This window comes from Mobula hypostoma, chromosome 2, assembly GCF_963921235.1.
Source record: "Mobula hypostoma chromosome 2, sMobHyp1.1, whole genome shotgun sequence".
NCBI lineage: Eukaryota > Metazoa > Chordata > Chondrichthyes > Myliobatiformes > Myliobatidae > Mobula > Mobula hypostoma.
In genome coordinates, this window is record NC_086098.1 from 150,000,858 (window position 1) to 150,020,134 (window position 19,277).

The 19,277-nt window shown below is 41.3% G+C and overlaps 1 protein-coding gene and 1 non-coding gene across 2 annotated transcripts in view; both read right to left on the reverse strand.

Annotated features, from left to right (window-relative positions):
• The window catches only part of me1 (malic enzyme 1, NADP(+)-dependent, cytosolic), a 481,492-nt gene that overhangs the window by 163,420 nt on the left and 298,795 nt on the right, over positions 1 to 19,277 (reverse strand). The gene's annotated exons all lie outside the window — the stretch shown is intronic.
• Positions 7,146 to 7,310, reverse strand: LOC134343153 (U1 spliceosomal RNA). Its single transcript, XR_010017195.1, has one exon. It is a non-coding gene; the product is annotated as a U1 spliceosomal RNA (small nuclear RNA).

Below are 19,277 nucleotides of genomic sequence, written 5' to 3' on the forward strand. Positions count from 1 at the left end.
TTTCCAAGATAATTTCGTGCCAATCTTCTAATGTAGGTGGAATTGGATTTAGCCACTTTCTAGTGATTGATTTCTTTCTTGCCGCTAAGAGGGCCTGCAGCAACTTTATATCTTCCTTCTGTTCAAGAAACAATACATGCCCCAAATAGAGCGTCTCAAAGTTCAGAGGTATCTGGGACCTAAGTACCTTAACTAATGTTCTATGAATACCTTCCCAATATAGACTTAATTTAGGGCAATCCCAGAAAATATGAAAATGATTTGCCTCCTTGGAGCCGCACCTTCTCCAACACGTCACGTTTGTATCTTTATATTTTTCCTGATATGGGGTCTTGAAGTATCTTATAATGTTTTTCCAACAATGTTCTCTCCAAGTCAAAGAATTAGTCGAGGACCATTGAAAGCTGCAGATTATCCCCCAAGCCTCCTCTGAAAGTACCAACCCCGCTTCTTTCTCCCACTTCTCTTTATTATACAGTGTATTTACATTTTTAGCATGGGAGAGTGCATTATATACTCGAGAAACTGATTTACTAGATATTGAACTGCAAGCCGAATTCAGAATCTTGAAAAATTCTAATTCTACTGTTGATAGGTCTGTATATCTACAACTCTGGTTAACATAGTTTCGTACTTGAAGGTACCTAAAAAAGTCATTATGTTCTAGGCCATGTTTGTCCTGCAGGATTTGGAAACTTTGTAATACTCTTTTATCTATAAATGAGAGGTAGGTTGTAAGACCTTTCTTTATCCATAACTCAAATCTTTTACCTCCTCTGTTGGGAAGGAATTCGGTATCATATGCACACCATCTAAAGAGTTTTAACATGTTATTAACTCCACATGAATTAACCACCTTCTGCCATACTTTTAATGTAAGATTTATCCAACTGTTTTTAAATTTTTCTAACTGGGCCATCAATCCTTTGTCAGCTATTGAGGCCTGTAGAGGAAAACTGTCAACTAATCCAAATTCTATTTCCTTCCATCTAGCCTTATATTCCCTATTACACCAATATAACAGAGGGGTTATCTGTGAGGCATAAAAATAATTTCTCAGGCAAGGAAGAACCATACCTCCTCCTTCCTTCCCTAACTGTAAGGTGTTATATCGAATTCTAGGTTTCTTTCCTTGCCAAATGAAGCGGGAAATCCATTTGTCCCATTCCCTGAATTGATTATCATCCACCTCCACCGGTAAAGTACGGAAAAGATACAATAGCCTTACATATCTCTTTCATCCATGCGCTGATCTAAGAGTCTCTTAAATGTGCCGAATGCACTGTATCCGCCTCCACCACCACTCTTGGTGGGGCATTCTACACAAACCAGCACTCTCTGTGTAGAACACTTGCCTCTGACACCCCCCCCCCAGTAGACTTTACTCCATTCACATTAAAATTATGCACCCTTGTACTAACCATTTCCAGCCTGGGGAAAAAAGTCTCTGGTTGTCCACTCGATCTGGACCTCTTATCATCTTGTACACCTCTATCAAGTCACCGCTTATTGTCTCATCCTCCTTTGCTCCAAAGAGAAAAGTCCCAGCTTGAGCAACTTATCGTCATAAGACACGTTCTCTAATCCAGGCAGCATCCTAGTAAATCTCCTCTGCACCCTCTCTAAAGCTTCCACATCCATCCTATAATAAGGCAATCAGAACTGAACACAATACTCCAAGTGTGGTCTAACCAGGGTTTTATAGAGCTGCAACATTACCACGTGGCTCTTGAACTCAGTCTCCTGACTATTGAAGGCCAACACACCATATGCATTCTCTACAGCCCTATCAACTTTACAGAAGTTTCTGTATATCTCCATTCAAACAAGTGTGGACAAAAACCTCTGTGTACTTATGGTTCATTAGACGTTGGAGGAGGTTTGGTCTGTCACCAAAGACTCGCAAATTTCTACAGATAATTTTTGACGTTGACTCAGACCATGAGAGGCCTGCGTCGGGCATTTTCATGCCTTAAAAGGTGCAGATTGGAAGTCTGTGTGGGACGCCACTCCTCACACAGACACTAGAGCAATGTGTGGTTAAGTGCCTTGCTCAAGGACACAAACACACTGCCACAGCTGAGTTCAAGAACTAGCGACCATCAGATCACTAGACGAATGCCTTAACCATTTGGCCACGTGCCCATCAGACGTACTGTGGAGATAATTCTGACTGGTTGCATCACTGTCTGGTATAGAGACTCCATTGCACAGGATCGGAAAAGCTATAGAGGGTTCTAAACTCAGCCAGTCCTATCAAAGGCACAAACTTCCCCACCATCAAGGGCATTGAGAGGTGGTCCCTCAAGAAGACGGCACCCATCATTACTATTCTTCACTCATTACAATTTCATTATTATCATCAGAGAGGAGGTACAGGAACCTGACGACTCATTCTCAACATTTCAGGAACAGCTTCTACCCCTTCACTATCAGATTTCTGAACGGACTATGAACCTAGGAACACTACCTCACTATTTTGCTCGTTTTTTTGTTCTACTTATTTATTTTTATATGTGTCGCTTATTGTTACATCGTACTTCTTTAGGTCTTGTACTGTATTAGAACCCAAATCAACAAATTTCACAACATATATTATGTCAGTGATAATAAACCTGATTCTGATTTACCACAGCAGCAACTGGACAATATTTTACCCACACATTTAAAATGCTTTCATTTATGTATACTTCATCAATGCTTTCAACTTTAATTAAATCAATAGATTTTTTTTAGTTCCAATAACTACAGCTATTGTAGTCATTCAGTGAACTTCATAACCTGGAACACTCATTTCAGCTCTCCTTACTAACTTACGCACCAATTGTTCTATTTAAAACCTAAAAAGAAATCATAGTCTAACAATAGCTCCTTCAGAAACCTCTTCACATCAGCCTGCCATTCCTTTTTTTTCCCATTCAGTACATAGAGAATGGGTAGAATAGTAGGTTTGTTTAACCGGCAGATGTATGACTAATGAACTAGCTTGAAATTTCATCTCTGATATTACCTGGGCAATCTGAGCATAAGCCAGTGTTCCCCCAGGATTCACTGAATAGTTGATTGACTACATCATATGCAGGGCCAGAGTTTCTGAGCCACTGTATTGCAGTATCACATCTTGGAGTTTTTCTTTCAATTGATGATTTCAATTTGTTTAAAGAAAATTCAGCCATTAATCATAACTGCACCAAGCACAGAGAAAATTTATCATCAAGATACAAAGATGTCACCACATACAACCCAAAGAATCATTTTTTGCAAGTATTTACAGTTAAGAAATAATACAATTTGTGTTAAAAAATCTACGTATAAATAAAGAGTGAGAAACAACAAATGTGCAAAAGAAGACAACTTGTGCAAGTAAAGGAATAAATTTACATATATGGATATATTGTATATAATACTGAGATATGCGTAGGTTTCCTCCCACAGTCCAAAGACATACCCAGTTAGTAGGTTAATTGGTCATTGTAAATTGTCCTGTGATTAGGCTCGGAGTTAAATTATGGGATTGCTGGGTGACACAGCTTGCAGGGCCAGAAAGGCCAATTCTCACTACAAATCAATCAATATATAAATAAATGATACTGATAGATACATTTATTATAGAGAACTTGAACTGTAGAGTCCTTGAAAGTGAGTCTGCAGGTTGCAGAATCAGATCAGAGATGAAGTGAATGAGTAGAATCTAATGACATTTTCATTCTGTCATTTCACATTTTGGTAAAATTTGAATCTTTCTGGAAATAAAGCATTGCAGAAACTCCTCCCTCACTTCAAGGTTAGTTTGCTCATTAGTTATTTTGAGAGCCTTAATTCAGAAGTTACAATTTTCCATTCTGATTACATTACTGAATACTTAAAGAACAGGGGGAGTCTGACGGATTCTGGCCTTACACAATCCTGCTCTTTCAGGTGCATCAGTTACGCTGACTGCCTGCTTGGAGAGGTCGTCTGAGGTGGGAGTAGGACTGAAAACCTTTTCTGGTTCCCGTTACTTGGGTCGACATGTGCATTGGTACACAGGCGCTAAAACATATAATCTTACATTAATGTAGGGTTGTCAGTCAATGGAAAAATTATGGAAACTGTTAGTGCCGTTGTGAAGCATTTCCCATGTCTGTTCCCTTCTTGCCTTACATCCCATACCACTAAGTTCAAGAACCCTTCAACCATCAGGCTCCTGAAACATCATCAAAGACCCCCACCATCCAGGCCATTCCCTCTTCTTGCTACTACCATTGGACAGGAGGCACAGAAGCCTTAGGTCCTACTCCATCAGGTCCAGGAACAGTTATTACCCTACAGCCATTGGGCTCCTAAACCAACATGGATAACTTCACTCATCTCAACTCTGAGCTGATTCTACAACAGTCTGTAAAGATTCGGTATATCTAAAGCATTTCAGTAGATGTGCTGTGGAGAGTATCTTCCACAACTTTCAAGGACTCTACAACTCATGTTATTTATTTATTATTTGGTTTTAGTAGTTGTTATAACTCATGTTATTTATTTAATAAATAACTCGTGTTATTTATTTATTATTTGGTTTTAGTAGTTGTACAGTTTGCCTTCTATTGGCCACTGGTTGTTTGTCCATCTTTGTGTGTAGTTTTTCATTGATTCTATTGTTTTTCTTTGTTATACTGTTAATGCCTGCAAGAAAATGAATCACAGGGCAGTGTATGGTTACATAGATGTACACCGATAATAAACTTACTTTGAATTTTGCCATTTTTTGACAAGGCATAGTTCAGTGTGGGCTATTTATTATCTTAGGAATCTGCATAAATGATTTCAGGTGGTTTCTCCAAAAGTACACTGCACAGGCTCAGATGCTCTATGCCTTTGAAGCTGCTGCAGGTATGCTTATCACTGCACCCATGTACACGTGTACAGAAAGCAAGGCAGCGCCTCTACTTCCTTAGAAGTTTACGAAGATACAGTATGACATATAAAACTTTGACAAACTTCTATGTTAACTGACTGCATCACAGTCTGGTATGGAAACACCAATGCCCTTGAGTGGAAAATCCTACAAAAAGTAGCGAATATGGCCCAGTCCATCATGAGTAAAGCTCTCCCCACCATTGAGCACATCTATGTGCGCACCGTTGTAGAAATCATCAAGGACCCCCACCACTCAGGCCATTGTCCTCTTCTCATTGCTGCCATCAGGAGGAAGGTACAGGTGCCTCAGGACTCACACCACCATGTTCAAAACAGTTATTACCCCTCCAATGACAAGATGGCAGAGTTTGCCATCGAAACATTGGTTATAATCGACACCTGTACCCGCTGGAAGCCCAAGACGAGTTTATTTGATTCACATGGATATTACTGAATAGCCCTAATTGTTTAATGCTATTGTGTAGTGTCTTTGGGATGACACCAGTTGTAGATATCACTATTGGGACAATGTATACCCTGTTCATGTTCCAAAGTCTTTCAATTTCCTCTTTTAATTCAGCATATTTCTGGTGTTTTTCACTTATCGATTTCTGTAAGTTATGTGTGTTTCGAATGGCTATATCCATTAAGTGAGTTGATCTTGCTTATTTATCCTCTATTATTATATCCAGATGGCTGTTGCCTTTTGCAGATTGGTTGTTTGTCTGTGCTGTTGGGCATGGTCTTTCACTGATTCTATTGTGTTTCTTAGAAATAGTGTGTATGCCCACGTCTGGTGACGTACTGTATGTGTACTTTGTTAATAAATTTACTGTGAACTTGTGTATATGACAATAAACTAGAATATCCAGGGTGTCTTAGCCAATGTCAACATTACATTCCTAAGTCAGAGTCAAAGTACAATTCATTATCAAAATACATTAACATTGAACCTTGAGGTTCATTTTCTTGTGGTATTGCCAAGAAAATAAAGAAATACAACAGAATTTACAAAAACCTAGACATAAACAAAGACTGACAAATAACCATTGTTCAATAGAAGACAAACTGTGCAAATAAAACACGAGATTCTGCAGATGTTGGAAATCTGGAGGAATTGTTGGAGGAACTCAACAGGTCAGGCAGCATCAATGGAGAGGAATAAACAGTCAACATTTTGAGCTTAGACCCTTCATTAGGAATGAAAAAAAAGGGGGAAAAGATAGAATATTAAGTTGTCAGGAGGGCAAGGATTACAAGCTAGAATGTGGTAAGAGAAGTTGAGTGGGTGGGTAGGGAGGGAGGATGAAGTGAGAAGCTGGGTGGTGATAGATGGAAAATAAAAATAATACTGAAAAATGAGTTCCAAAGAGTCCTTCAAAATAAGTCTGGGGGTTGTGGAATCAGTTCAGAGTGCTGGTGAGTGAAGTTATCCACACCAGTTCAGGAGCCTGACGGTTGTAGGGTAATAACTGTTCCTGAACCTGGTGGCATGGGACTTAAGGCTTCTGTACCTGCTGCCCAATGGCAGTGGCAAGGAAGGGAATGCCATGGGTGATGTGGATCCTTGATGCTTGCCTGTGGCAGCACTCCTTGTAGATGTGTTAAATGGTGGGGAGGGCTTTGCCTGTGCTAGACTGGGCTTTCTGTAGACTTTGCCATTCCTAGGAGTTTTTTTTTTCATCTCCAGACTTTGTTCTACTCCATGTCTAATTATACATATTGTGATTTAAGTTTCCATAATACATAGCAGCAGTGTTAGGGCCATTCGGCAAATTGAGACTACTTCGTCATTCAATCATGGCTGATCTTTCTGATCTCTTTCCCCTCTTAACCCCATTCACCTGCCTTTTCTCCATAATGTTTGATGCCCTTACTAATCAATAAACTATCAACTTCCCCTTTAAATATATAATGACTTAACCTCCTGAGCTGCTTGTGGTGATGGATACCACAGATTCACCACCCCCTGGCTAATGAAATTCATCCTCATCTCCGTTCTAAATGGATATCCCTGTATTCCGAGTCTGTGCCCTCACGTGTTAGGCTCCCACGCCATTGGAAACATCCCTTCCACATCAACTCCGTCTGCGCCTTTCAATATTCGGTGGATTTCAATGAGACCCCCTCCACCCCTTCACTCTTTTAAACTTAGGGACAGTGGTGGGTGAGTAGAACAAGCCACCAGAGGAGATGGTAGAGTGGGTGGACTGATAATGTTTAAAAGACATTTGGACAAGTACATGAACAGCAAAGCTTTAGAGGGATATGGGGCAGCTTGTTACCACAAATTTTGCAGTCCAGTATCCCACATTTGGAAACATCGCAGGCGTCAGCACACCCGGAGTGCAATGGGATAGCCTTGTCCTGGAACCTCGGCCCTCCAGATCACCGGCGGTTCCCTGCCAGGTAAGTCCTTCCAGGTGAGGCGACACTTCACCTGTGAGTCAGCTGGGGTGATATACTGCGTTCGGTGCTCCCGATGTGGCCTTCTATATATTGGCAAGACCCGACGCAGACTGGGAGATCGCTTTGCTGAACACCTACGCTCTGTCCGCCAGAGAAAGCAGGATCTCCCAGTGGCCACATATTTTAATTCCACATCCCATTCCCATTCTGATATGTCCATCCACAGCCTCCTCTACTGTAAAGATGAAGCCACACTCAGGTTGGAGGAACAACACCTTATATTCCTTCTGGGTAGCCTCCAACCTGATGGCATGAACATTGACTTCTCTAACTTCCGCTAATACCCCACCTCCCCCTCATACCCCATCCGGTATTTACTTATATATACAATTCTTTCTCTCACTTTCCTTTTTCTCCCTCTGTCCCTCTCACTGCACCCCTTGCCCATCCTCTGGGTTCTTTCCCCCCCTCCTTCTCCCTGGGCCTCCTGTCCCGTGATCCTCCCATATCCCTTTTGCCAATCACCTGTCCAGCTCTTGGCTCCATCCCTCCCACTCCTGTCTTCTCCTATCATCTTGGATCTCCCCCTCCCCCTCCCACTTTCAAATCTCTTACTAGCTCTTCCTTCAGTTAGTCCTGACGAAGGGTCTCGACCCGAAACGTCGACTGTACCTCTTCCTAGAGATGCTGCCTGGCCTGCTGCAATCACCAGCAACTTTGATGTGTGTTGCTTGAATTTCCAGCATCTGCAGAATTCCTCGTGTTTACAGCTTGTCATTTGTCTTTTTGTGGTCAGTGTGGCTAAATTTACTCCATTAATGCCAAACTTTCTGGATCTTTTTCCCGGTTATTCTCTCCTCATGCCCTCCAGTCTTGGTTAATTTTACAGTATTAATTTTCTTACCACTCTTTCATCTAAACACAACCAGGTCAGCTGAGTCAACTCTTACAAAGCAGCAAAGACAGACTACACTAGAGCAAACATGTGTTTTCCATTGCTGCCTGGTCTCATCAGGGGTTCCAAAGAATTTTTCAAATGTGGGAGGGAAATTTGGAAAAGGCAAGCTCGAGACAAATTTGCTTACTATGCTCAAAATTATTTTCTGGTCTTGTAACATCAATTTCACACAGGACTCCTAAAGATGGCTGAGGGATCTCTAATTAATTCCAATCCAGACTCAAGGCTTCCTAAACCACTGCCTAAACTATGCAATAAAAATTCTTAGATGTTCAAATGGTGTTGTAATTGGAGAGGTAAGATTTAGTGTGTAAAGTTGTGTGTGATTCACTGTGGGATTTATGATTCCAATAACATAATTTTTTAGGCAATCATTTGAGTAATGATATTACATTTTTCAAAAGTGAGCCGGAAAGATAATTTTGCCACCATATTAGCTTAACATTGCACAATTTTCAAAACTTTAAAACTTCAGATGTGCTATTCAGATGGAATTTAATAAAATAATTCTAAATGAGGTATCTTCAAATCAGAGTTTAATTAATACCTGATCCAAATCTTGCATTGCATACCACTGTATACACTCAGTGGGTACTTCATTAGGTACCTCCTGTACTTAATCAAGTGGCCTCAGTTGCTGATCTGCAATAGCATTACACAAACCACTACACTGTCATTCTGTCCCACATGCATATTTCCCAAAACTTAAATATTATTTTGAAGTTGTACAAGAAATCAGTGAGGCCTAATTTGGAATATCGTATGCAGTTTTAGTCACCTACCTACAGGAAAGATGTAAACAAGGTTGAAACTGTACAGAGAAAACTTACAATGATGTTGCTGGGTCTGGAGGACCTGAATTATAAGATTGAAGAGGTTAGGACTGTACTCTATAGAATGTAGAAGTAATGGCGAAAAGATGTATCTTACAACATTGGAAAGAGCTTAATGCTCCAACTACCTTTTTTTGGTTTTCTCAGACGATATTACGCTTGAACTTGGAGAAAATTAGAAGCAATCTTTATGACTCCTCATTTAAATTTGAACAGACTTGGAGATCTTTTATTCAATATTTTCATTTAATGTAATATATACCCTTCTTGTTTTTTTCACTGTTTTTAATGGAGGTCGGGATTGAGGACGTGATTTTAAGTTTAACTCTGTTTGGTTTCAAGTTAGCCCATTGCTTTGCGTTGCTTTTAGTTAGTTGCACGGTGGGTTTTTTTGGGTTTTTTTTTTCTTTTTCTCCATTGATATATATATAAAATTAGTATACTATTATGTTACCTTGGTATGTTATGTTTAAATTACATTGTTTGTAATTTTTTTTGTATTAATATCTTCTGTAATTTTATTATATTCTAACAATGTATTAGTGTCTATATGGCTTACCTTTTTGTATACTTATTTAATAAAAAGATTTAAAAAGAAAAGAAAGAAAGAATGTAGAAGATTGACAGGAGATTTGATAGGGGTATACAAAATTATGAGGGGTGTAGGCAGAGTAAATGCCAGCAGGCTCTTAGCATTGAGGTTAGGTGGGACTACAACCAGAGGTCATGGGTTAGGGGTGAAAGGCAAGAGAGTAAGGGGAACATGAGGGGAAACTTCTTCACTCAAGGGATTCATAGGGGTGTGGAATGAGCTGCCAGCACAAGTGGTAAGGTGAGCTCGATTTCGACACAAGAGAAGTATAGATAGGTACATGGATTATCAGGGTAGGGATGGCTACGGTCCCGGTGCAGGTCAATAGGAGTAGGCAGTCTAAATAGTTTGGAATGGACCAGATGGGCTGAAGGTCTTGTTTCTGTGCTGTACTTCTCTATGGCTCTATATTCTGGTGTGCTGATGGATGTGTTTGACACTTGTCATAGTGGTATGTTGGTGGGGCTTTATTACTGAATGGGAGTTATCTTTTTTCTCAGATGAAACCAGCCCAAGGCCAGGGAGAAGAGAGAATTGGAGAACAAGGGGCTAGTGAATATTGGCTTAATTGACACCTTAGACTAGGATCACCTACCAGATAATTGGCTGGAGTTACGGTTTGGAGATCAGGGTTTCTATTGGCGACAGTGGGTTGAGATTGAGTGGGTTGAGAACTTCAAGTTCATTAAGTCAACAAGCGTTGCATTCTTGCACTTGTTGCAATAAGAGAGGTTTGAACCTATAGTCCACAAAGGGCTTGTAGTATAGTCCACTTTGAAAAGTTATTAAACAATACCCCAATATACTTAGGTTGTGTCCTTTGTCCCCTACTAGACTCCCTGTAAACATCCCTGTGTGGCTAGATTCTGCTCTAACTCCATCCACAAGTTTGCAAATAACACCATCATAGTAGACCATATCTTCAGTCAGAATACAGGAAGGAGATAGAAAGCTTAGAGGCATGGTGTCATGACAACAACCAAACAACAGTGTGGGTCATTGACTTCACTAAGGGGTTGGTGCACATGCTCCTGCTCCTGTCTACACGAATGGTGTCGAAGTTGAGAGGGTGAGGGTGAGGGCGAGGGCTTCAAGTTCCCAGATGTAAACATCACAACAGTCTATTCTGGTCCAGCCACATTGATGTCATGGACAAGAAAGCTCACCCATGTCTCCGCTTCCTCAGGGCACTAAAGAAATTCTGCATTTCCCCGTTGAATCTTACCAATTTTAATCAGTGCATCATAGAAAGTGTTCTGCCTTTGGACAGATGGACTGGGACAGGGATCATAGGAGTGGAGACTGAAGAATAAATGCCAGATATCAAGTTACTACAGTGAGGTCCCAGATCATTGTTGTGCTATGGTCTCTGAATTGACTAGGGACTTCCCATCAATTGTTACTCCAGGGACAAAGCTTCAGGAACCTTGCATGGGAATAACATTAACACAAGAGAATCTCACACACAAAATGCTGGAGGAACTCAGCAAGTTACATAGCATCTATGAAAGGGAATAAACAGTCAATACTTCTTGTCAAGACCCTCATTTAGGTCCTGACACCAGAAACTTTATCTATTAATGCCCTTCCATAGATGCTGCCTAACTTGCTTAAGCTTCTCCAGTATTTTGTGTGTGTTGCATGGGAATAATACTGTTTGAGGTAGTAATTGTGTCAGACATCTGCACAATGTACTCCAGGCCGTGTTCAACTGAAATTCCAATATATTAACCAAAATTGTAGTTGTAGTGCCCTCACTCAAGTAAGATGTTCCCCTAAGGTGCTGGCTGTTGGTTGCTCTTCGGGTGGCTGTAGAGGCCGATCCAGGATCTACATTAATAGAGAACACCTGGGCATGACTTTGTTCAACAGGGGGAGGCTGATGCATGGGCAGCCACCACACAGTCCTTGACAGGATGGGGTCAGGGTCCGGTGGCTTGGAATACAAGATGACTGGGGACCCTTCACTGCTGCAGCCTTCCTCCATATTCACCGCCATTGTGATGTGTCATCATCTTCCACCAGCTCCACCGGTGAGGTCTTGGTTGGATCGCTCTTTGTCTGAAAACTCCCCTTTGACCTCACCATTATAGATGACCCTACCAAGAACTAAGCACAGATGCCAAACTCCAGGTGACGTCACTCTCAGGATCTCAGAAGTTCATCAGCCCCTCCGTCACGATAAGGTGACAATCCTCAGAGGAGACTGATCAAAATGGTGCATGGTAAGTATATGCTCATTTGAATAGCACTGAGAGGCACTGTATTATCTAATGTCTATTTTGTCACTGGAAAATGGTCTTCATATAATAGTGACAAAAGGCTTAATTGACTCGAAGTCATTATCTTAAGGCTGTTTTATTTGGTGGAGTGACAGACATTCCAGGCCCATCCGTTTACACTTTCATTAGCAACCATATTTATTTCTAATTCCATACAACAGTAAATAGTGACCTTCTTCATGCTGTAAGGACTATTTGTTCTATGGAGGAGAGACTAGTAGATAGAATACAGTGACAGGAAGTGCATACCCATGCACTTTGGTAGAAGAAAAAAAAGCATATACTATTTTCTAAATGAGAGAGAATTCAAAAATCTGAGATGCAAATGGACTTGGGAATCCTTGTGTCAGATTCCTGAAAGGTTAATTTGCAGGTTGAGTCTGTGGTGAGGAATGCAAATGCAATGTTATTTCAAGAGAACTGGAATATAAAAGCAAGAATGTAATGTTGAGGCTTTACAAAGCACTGGTGATGCCTCACTTGGAGTATTGTGAGCAGTTTTGGGCCCTTATTCAAGAAAGGATGTGCTGACATTGGAGAAGGTTCAAAGAGGGTTTATGAAAATGATTCCGAAATTGAAAGGGTGGTCATCTGATGGCTCTGGGCCTGTATTCTCTGGAATTCATAAGAATGGGAAGTGACTTCGTTGAAACCTATCAAATGTCGAAGAGTCTTGAAAGAGTGGATGTGGAGAGGATGTTTCCTGTGATGGGAGAGTCCAGACCAGAGGATGCAGCTTCAGGATAGAGGGGTGTCCTTTTAGAACAGAGATGAGGAGGAATTTCTTTAGCCAGCGAGTGGTGAATCTGTGGAATTTGTTGCCACAGGCGAATGTGGAGGCCGAGTCATTGGGTATATTTGAAGCAGAGGTTGATAGATTCTTGATTAGTCAGAGCATGAAGGGTTACAGGGAGAAGGCAGGAGATTGGGGCTGAGAGGGAAAATGGATCAGCCATGATTAAATGGCAGAGCAGACTCAATGGTCCAAATAGCTTAATTCTGCACCTCTATCTTATGGTCTTATGGTGATTAGGCTGGGGTTAAATCGGGAGCTCTTGTGCCAGAAGGGCCTATTCTATGCTGTATCTCTATAAATGCATATGTAATGTCCTGGTTCATATTTTTACTGTTATGCTGTATGTATTTCATTTTGGCAGTTCTGTAAGAGCAATCTGTTCTGCTTTCATGCTTGTTTGGATTACTGTTGGAGATAACAGATGAGGAGAAATGTGTGCCACCCAATTAAGATGGTTGGATTAAGGGGAGGTTTCTCTGGTGAGGGACACCAAGGTTGGGTTGGGCTTTTGTTCGAGAGGAGATGAAGAGAGAATATGCTGAGGAAAACGGTCGTAGCATATGATCCGGTGGGAGACTTGTTCGTTCGAGATGGATTGCGAGCGATGTTTGGAAGGTGGTGTGTGCTTTCACATTGAATGAGGCCCCAGCGCATGAGTGACCGAGAAGTTCAAGCTGAGCTCCAATTTGTACACATTTGACTGTTTAATCAGAATGAGCTGTTTTTGTTATTCTTTACTAACCCTTCAGTTGAGATTCATAAATATAATTCCTTTAATCGTATGCACTGTACTGTCTGTTATTTCATGGCACTAATTTGTAACAGGGTAGCAATTAACACAGCATCCACACAGACCAGGGTTGGGGTGGGATCCAGCAAGCCTCAATGTCACGAGTTTGGCGGGGCCAGAGGTTGTCTTCCCTAGACTTACGGAGCCAAGGAAACCGGGGTGTTTCATATAAATACACACAAAATGCCAGGGGAGTTCAACAAGTCGGGCAGCAAAAAGCTCAACACAAAATTTTAGCCCAAGGATGTCTGTTTTCAGCTTTTCTCAAAATGAAAGGATTGCAAAATGCTACATGCCAAGAGCAGATGATATATTGTGACAAGCTGTCATGTAATTTCTGTATGATTAGAAAAGGACTTGTACATACATGTGTTCTTAAGCGTGTGAGCAATTTACTTCATGCCTACTGACACTGATCACACGTTACTTTGTCAACCCAGGTGGAGAAACAATAGTTCACTTATTACAGTGGTGAAACCGATAAGCTCTGTATCTCCCAGACAACAGAGCGATTTGGGAATACAGATCCATAATTCATTGAAAGTGGCCTCACAGGTAGGTAGGGTCTTAAAAGAAATCTTTTGTCACATTGGCCTTCATAAATCAAAGTCCTGAGTACAGGAGTTGGGATGTTCTGTTGAATTTGTATAAGACATTGGTGAGGCCTAGTTTGGGGTGTTTTGTCCATTGTGGGTCACCTACCTCCAGGAAAGATGTCAATAAGATTGCAAGAGTGCAGAGAACATTTACAAAGACGTTGCCAGGACTTGAAGATTTGAGTTACATGGAAAAGTTGAACAGGTTAGGATTTTATTCCCTGGAACATAGAAGAATGAGGGAGATTTGATAGAGGTATACAAAATTATCAGGGGTATAGTTAGGTAAATGCAAGCAGGTTTTTTCCACTGAGGTTGAGAGATGAAGGTTAAGTATTTCAGGAGAACATGATGGGGAACTTTTCCACTCAGAGGGAGGTGGGAGTATGTGGAACAAGCTGCCAAAGGAAGAGGTAGATGTAGGTTTCATTTCAATACTTAAGAGAAATTTAGATAGGTACATGGATGAGAGGGATAAGGAGAGCTATGGTCCAGGTGCCGGTCAATAGTACTTGGCAGATTGTGACCAGCTGAAGGGCCTGTTTTTGTACTGTAGTGTTTTAAAGCTCTAAGATATATTTTGGGTTTTATGTTCTATGGTCACCTTCTGCATGTAAGAACAGTGAAATCAATGCATACTTAAACTGGTATACATCATTTTGCTCCCAGAATCTATACTGCAGTTCTTCAGGCAGCAATAGTTAATACAGTGGATTCTGGTTTATTTACACCTTTCGAGGCTAGTACATTTTTGGCCCAATTAAGCAGCTGCCCTAATTAGTCAATTTTTCATGGAAATAGCTGAAAGGGTATAAAAAGGCAAACTGAGTTAGAAAAAGTACAAAGTTAGTGAAATACAGAACAAACTAGAACACTACCAATATTATTTACAGTACTATAAAACTGTATTAGCTCCTAATCATTATCGACAGAGAAATGTATCCAGTGTATGCTGCCATGTTCTTTTGATTGACAGTAAATGAACAAAATCAGTGCAGACTTCTAATATGGATAATGGACTACTTTTGACGATTGTATCCTCCAAATCACCATTTTCATTGTAACATTCAAGATAATTGTTGATACCTTCAAATTCTTTGTAGTTCCTAACTTGTTGAAATAGTGAAATCATTTCATTTGCACTCCCAGACGTTTCTGGCATCTTTAAGTCTGAATGCTTGGAACTGCAGTGAGCAAAACAGTTCTGAATTGTCTTACTGAATATTTCTCACCAATTATCAGTGACAAAAATCACTGTTTTTGAAAACAAACACAAGCAAGTGATGCTATTTAAAAACCTTGTGCTTGAGGCACAGTATAGTGTCTAATGGCCAAGCAAATGCACACAACTGACACTAGTTAGAAACTGTTCAGCAACAGTCCACTGTCCCAATTAAGCAACACAATATCCAAAATAAATGAAGAGAATCTCAGCTATTTTCACAGTTAGTTTTTGTTCCTTAAGAGTTGTCCCAAATAAATGGCTCTCCCAAATAAATGGCTGTCCCAATTAACCAGAATCCAATCTACATCATTCAGTTCACGGAGTCTATACTGCCATTATTCAAACACTAGTGGTTAATAGTTAAAAGGCTAAGTTTTGCACTGAAAGAGTTACACTACTTTGAAAGAAGCGGTTTTAATAATAGTCACAGATGAGTTTCACTTGAAGGCCGTCCAATCACTTGTTATTCTCATTGTATTTTATGATGAGTTTTCATTCACACCACACCAGAAACAATTCATGATTAAATGTTAGGATGAAAGAAAGCACATTCCTTGAGATAAAAATAACAAAAAGGTGCAAAAAGTATTCATCAGCAGAAGAATAAAATTGCATTTGGACAGTTTCAAGTGTTGACATGTTAATGTCAGGAGAAATAATCGAAAAGCTGCCAAAAAAAAAATCCGACAGCAACTTCCCTGAACAACTTGATGTTTTGCCAAGTAATATTATATACTTCAAAAAAATTAAAACAAACTTTAAATTTTAAGCTGCCTAAACAAACAATGGATCTTAAAGCAATGAAGAAAACCTGTTGTGACAGGCACACTCTGATCGTGACATGAGTAACTGTAAATGGGGGAGCTGAAAATTGCTTAAATCAGGCACACGGTATTGATGGACTGTCTCTTTCAAGTTCTTGCAGGGCCTCAGATAATCCTCTCTGGTATAAAGCTATCAGTTCTCATCGAGCAGCACTGAACTGACTAGAATAATCATATCCTAGACCAATAATGAGGGGGAATTTCTTTAGCCAGCGGAAAGTGACTCTTCAGAATTCATTACCACAGACAGCTGTGGAGACCAAGGCATTGTATAGTTATAGTGATTCCTGGAGTGGACCATTCAGGGCCCCAAACAGTTTTTCCGGGTGAGGCAACACTTAACTTGTGAGTCTGTTGGGGCCATCTATCACATCCGGTGCTCCCGGTGCGGCCTCCCCTACATCGGTGAAACCCGACGCAGATTGGGGGACCGCTTCGTCGAGCACCTCCGCTCCATCCGCCACAACAGACAGGATCTCCTGGTTGCCAACCACCTCAACTCTGCTTCACATTCCCGTTCGGAAATGTCCATACATGGCCTCCTCTACTGTCATGATGAGGCCAAACACAGATTGGAGGAGCAACACCTCATATATCGTCTGGGTAGTCTCCAGCCCCTTGGTATAAACATTGAATTCTCCAACTTCTGATAATTCCCTCCCCCTCCCTTCCCCCATCCCAGTTTCACTCTGCTCCCTCCCCCAGCTGCCTATTACCTCCCTCATAGTTCCGCCTCCTTCTACTACCCATTGTGCTTTCCCCTATTCCTTCTTCACCTTTCCCTCCTATCCCCTCCCTCACCCCTTGATCTTTCCCCTTACTGGTTTTTCACCTGGAACCTACCAGCCTTCTCCTTCCCACCCTGTCCCCACCTTCTTTATAGGGCCTCTGCCCCTTCCCTCTACAGTCCTGATGAAGGGTTCCGGCCCGAAACGTTGACTGACCGTTTCCACGGATGCTGCCTGACCTGCTGAGTTCTTCCAGTGTGTTGTGAGTATAGTTATAGTGAGGTTGATAGGTTGTTGATTAGCCAGGGTGTCAAAGGTTACAGGGAGAAGGTAGGAGAATGGGGATGAGAGGGATAATAAATCAGTTATGATGGAATAACAGTGCTGAATGGTCTCATTCTGCTCCTATGGCTTATGGTCTTAATTTTCAATTACTTAACCTGCAATTTCTTAGATAACTAATATTCTGATCCCGGGTTTAAGATGGAACTACCAAACACATGGGACAGCTCACAGTTAGTTCAAAAGGCAAGAAATTCAACTAAAAACATGACTAATCACACCTTTTTCTGAAGTAAATTGTGGTAAACTATCACCGCAAATAATGAAGGGGCAAGTGAAGGGATGAACTGTGCTGGTACATTGCAGAATCGATGCAGATGGAGTGAGCCATGCAGGGGGGAGTCGAGGCAGAAGAGTTCCAATGACTGTACAACTGGCTCGGGTCTAAGGTTGGATCGCTCGGGGTGCTGAGCCGATTTGGAGAAATCGAGAGCGGCTTCGGGCTGGATGGCAAGATCTGGGTGGCACGTTCTGTGCCCAGAGCGAGTCACTGGGCAGTGCTTTCCAGGCCCGAAGATTTTTCAGTGCAGCGGTGCCCGGGTCCAACCGCAAGGTACTACACACGGTTTGGACAATTTAAACGCTGGCCCAGATAAACTGGGAAGACAGCGTGTTGGGATCAAAGGCAAGAGCAGATTTTGCTCGCTCTCTGCAATGGTCACTCCTCCCTCTATGGCGTTGAGACTATGAAGACAGCCCTGGCTGCCGTGCTCTGTGCCCACTAATATGATGGACTGATACCGAGTCTGCGGGCCTACTCCAGGATTTGATCTAAGGACTCATTTTAGTTCAGGATGTTGTTGTTTGCTTCTGTTGTTTGCATGATTTTGTGTTTTTTCTTCCCCTTTCTCTGTGCATCAGCTGTTGGACTTTTTTTTAAAATTGGATTCTTTCGGGTTTCTTGCTTTGTGGCTGCCTATAAGCAAACAATTCTCAAGAATGTATAATTTATACATTCTTTGATAATAAATGTACTTTGAAACTTCAAAACTTTGAAATTTAATATTCAGGCAGTTATACAAAACTATGCAATGTTCAATATATTAATATAGTAAATTTCTCAGGTAACTTACCCTTGCGGCGTGCCAACATATTACACTGGGTAATATTCCTAAAGATAGATATTTAAATCTATACCTTCCACTAAATCACAACAGTTTTCAAACCTCATGCTTTAAGTCAGCCCTCTCATTCTCATTTCTTTCCATTTTATACACTCTATCCCACCTCCATTGTTTTGGCTTTGTCCGTGGGATGGTCAGTTGTATTTGTTCTTGGAAGGGTTGACTTCCTGGCCAGGAAATTTCTGAATTAAATTCTAGTATTGGCATCTGCTTGCCTTGGTTGTTGTGCCGACCAGGCCCTCGTGCCACAATGTCACCCGCTATAGCCACCCAGGAGAGGATATGCCAGAGGCAACGCGAGAGAAAACAGAGGCCTATGAGAATACACTAGAATCCATGCTGGTTTGAGGGCTGACCCTTCCCGTTGGTGCTGCTCTCCGGTGTTCGCTCGGTGAAAGAAATTCCTGTTGGTGCTGCCCTCCAGTGTTTGCTCAGTGAATGACATGCTGGATTGCATTCGGCTGCAGCTGCATGAGTGCATGTTGAGGAACTGCTGCATGCTTGTTCTTGCAGAAAGGTAGATCCAGGACAACATCCCATGCACCATCAATCTACAGACCATGACACAGGATCTTGGGGCTTTATTATTTGTTTTGTGACCGTATGATTTTCTGCTATCATAACTAAGTGCTGTGTGTGACTGTTGGGACTACGTTTTGCACCTTGGCCCCAGTTGTTCCATTTGGATGTACACCTGTGTATGGTTGAATGATAATTCAACTTGAACTACATTAAAATGCACCATTAAACTTTTAATTCCCCAGTGTGCATGAAAATCATTACCTGACTTGCTGAGTTCCTCCCGCATTTCGTGTCTGTTACTCAAGGTTTCCTGCATCTGCAGATTCTCTTGTGTAACAATATTTGGAGGCTGTCCTAATAAAA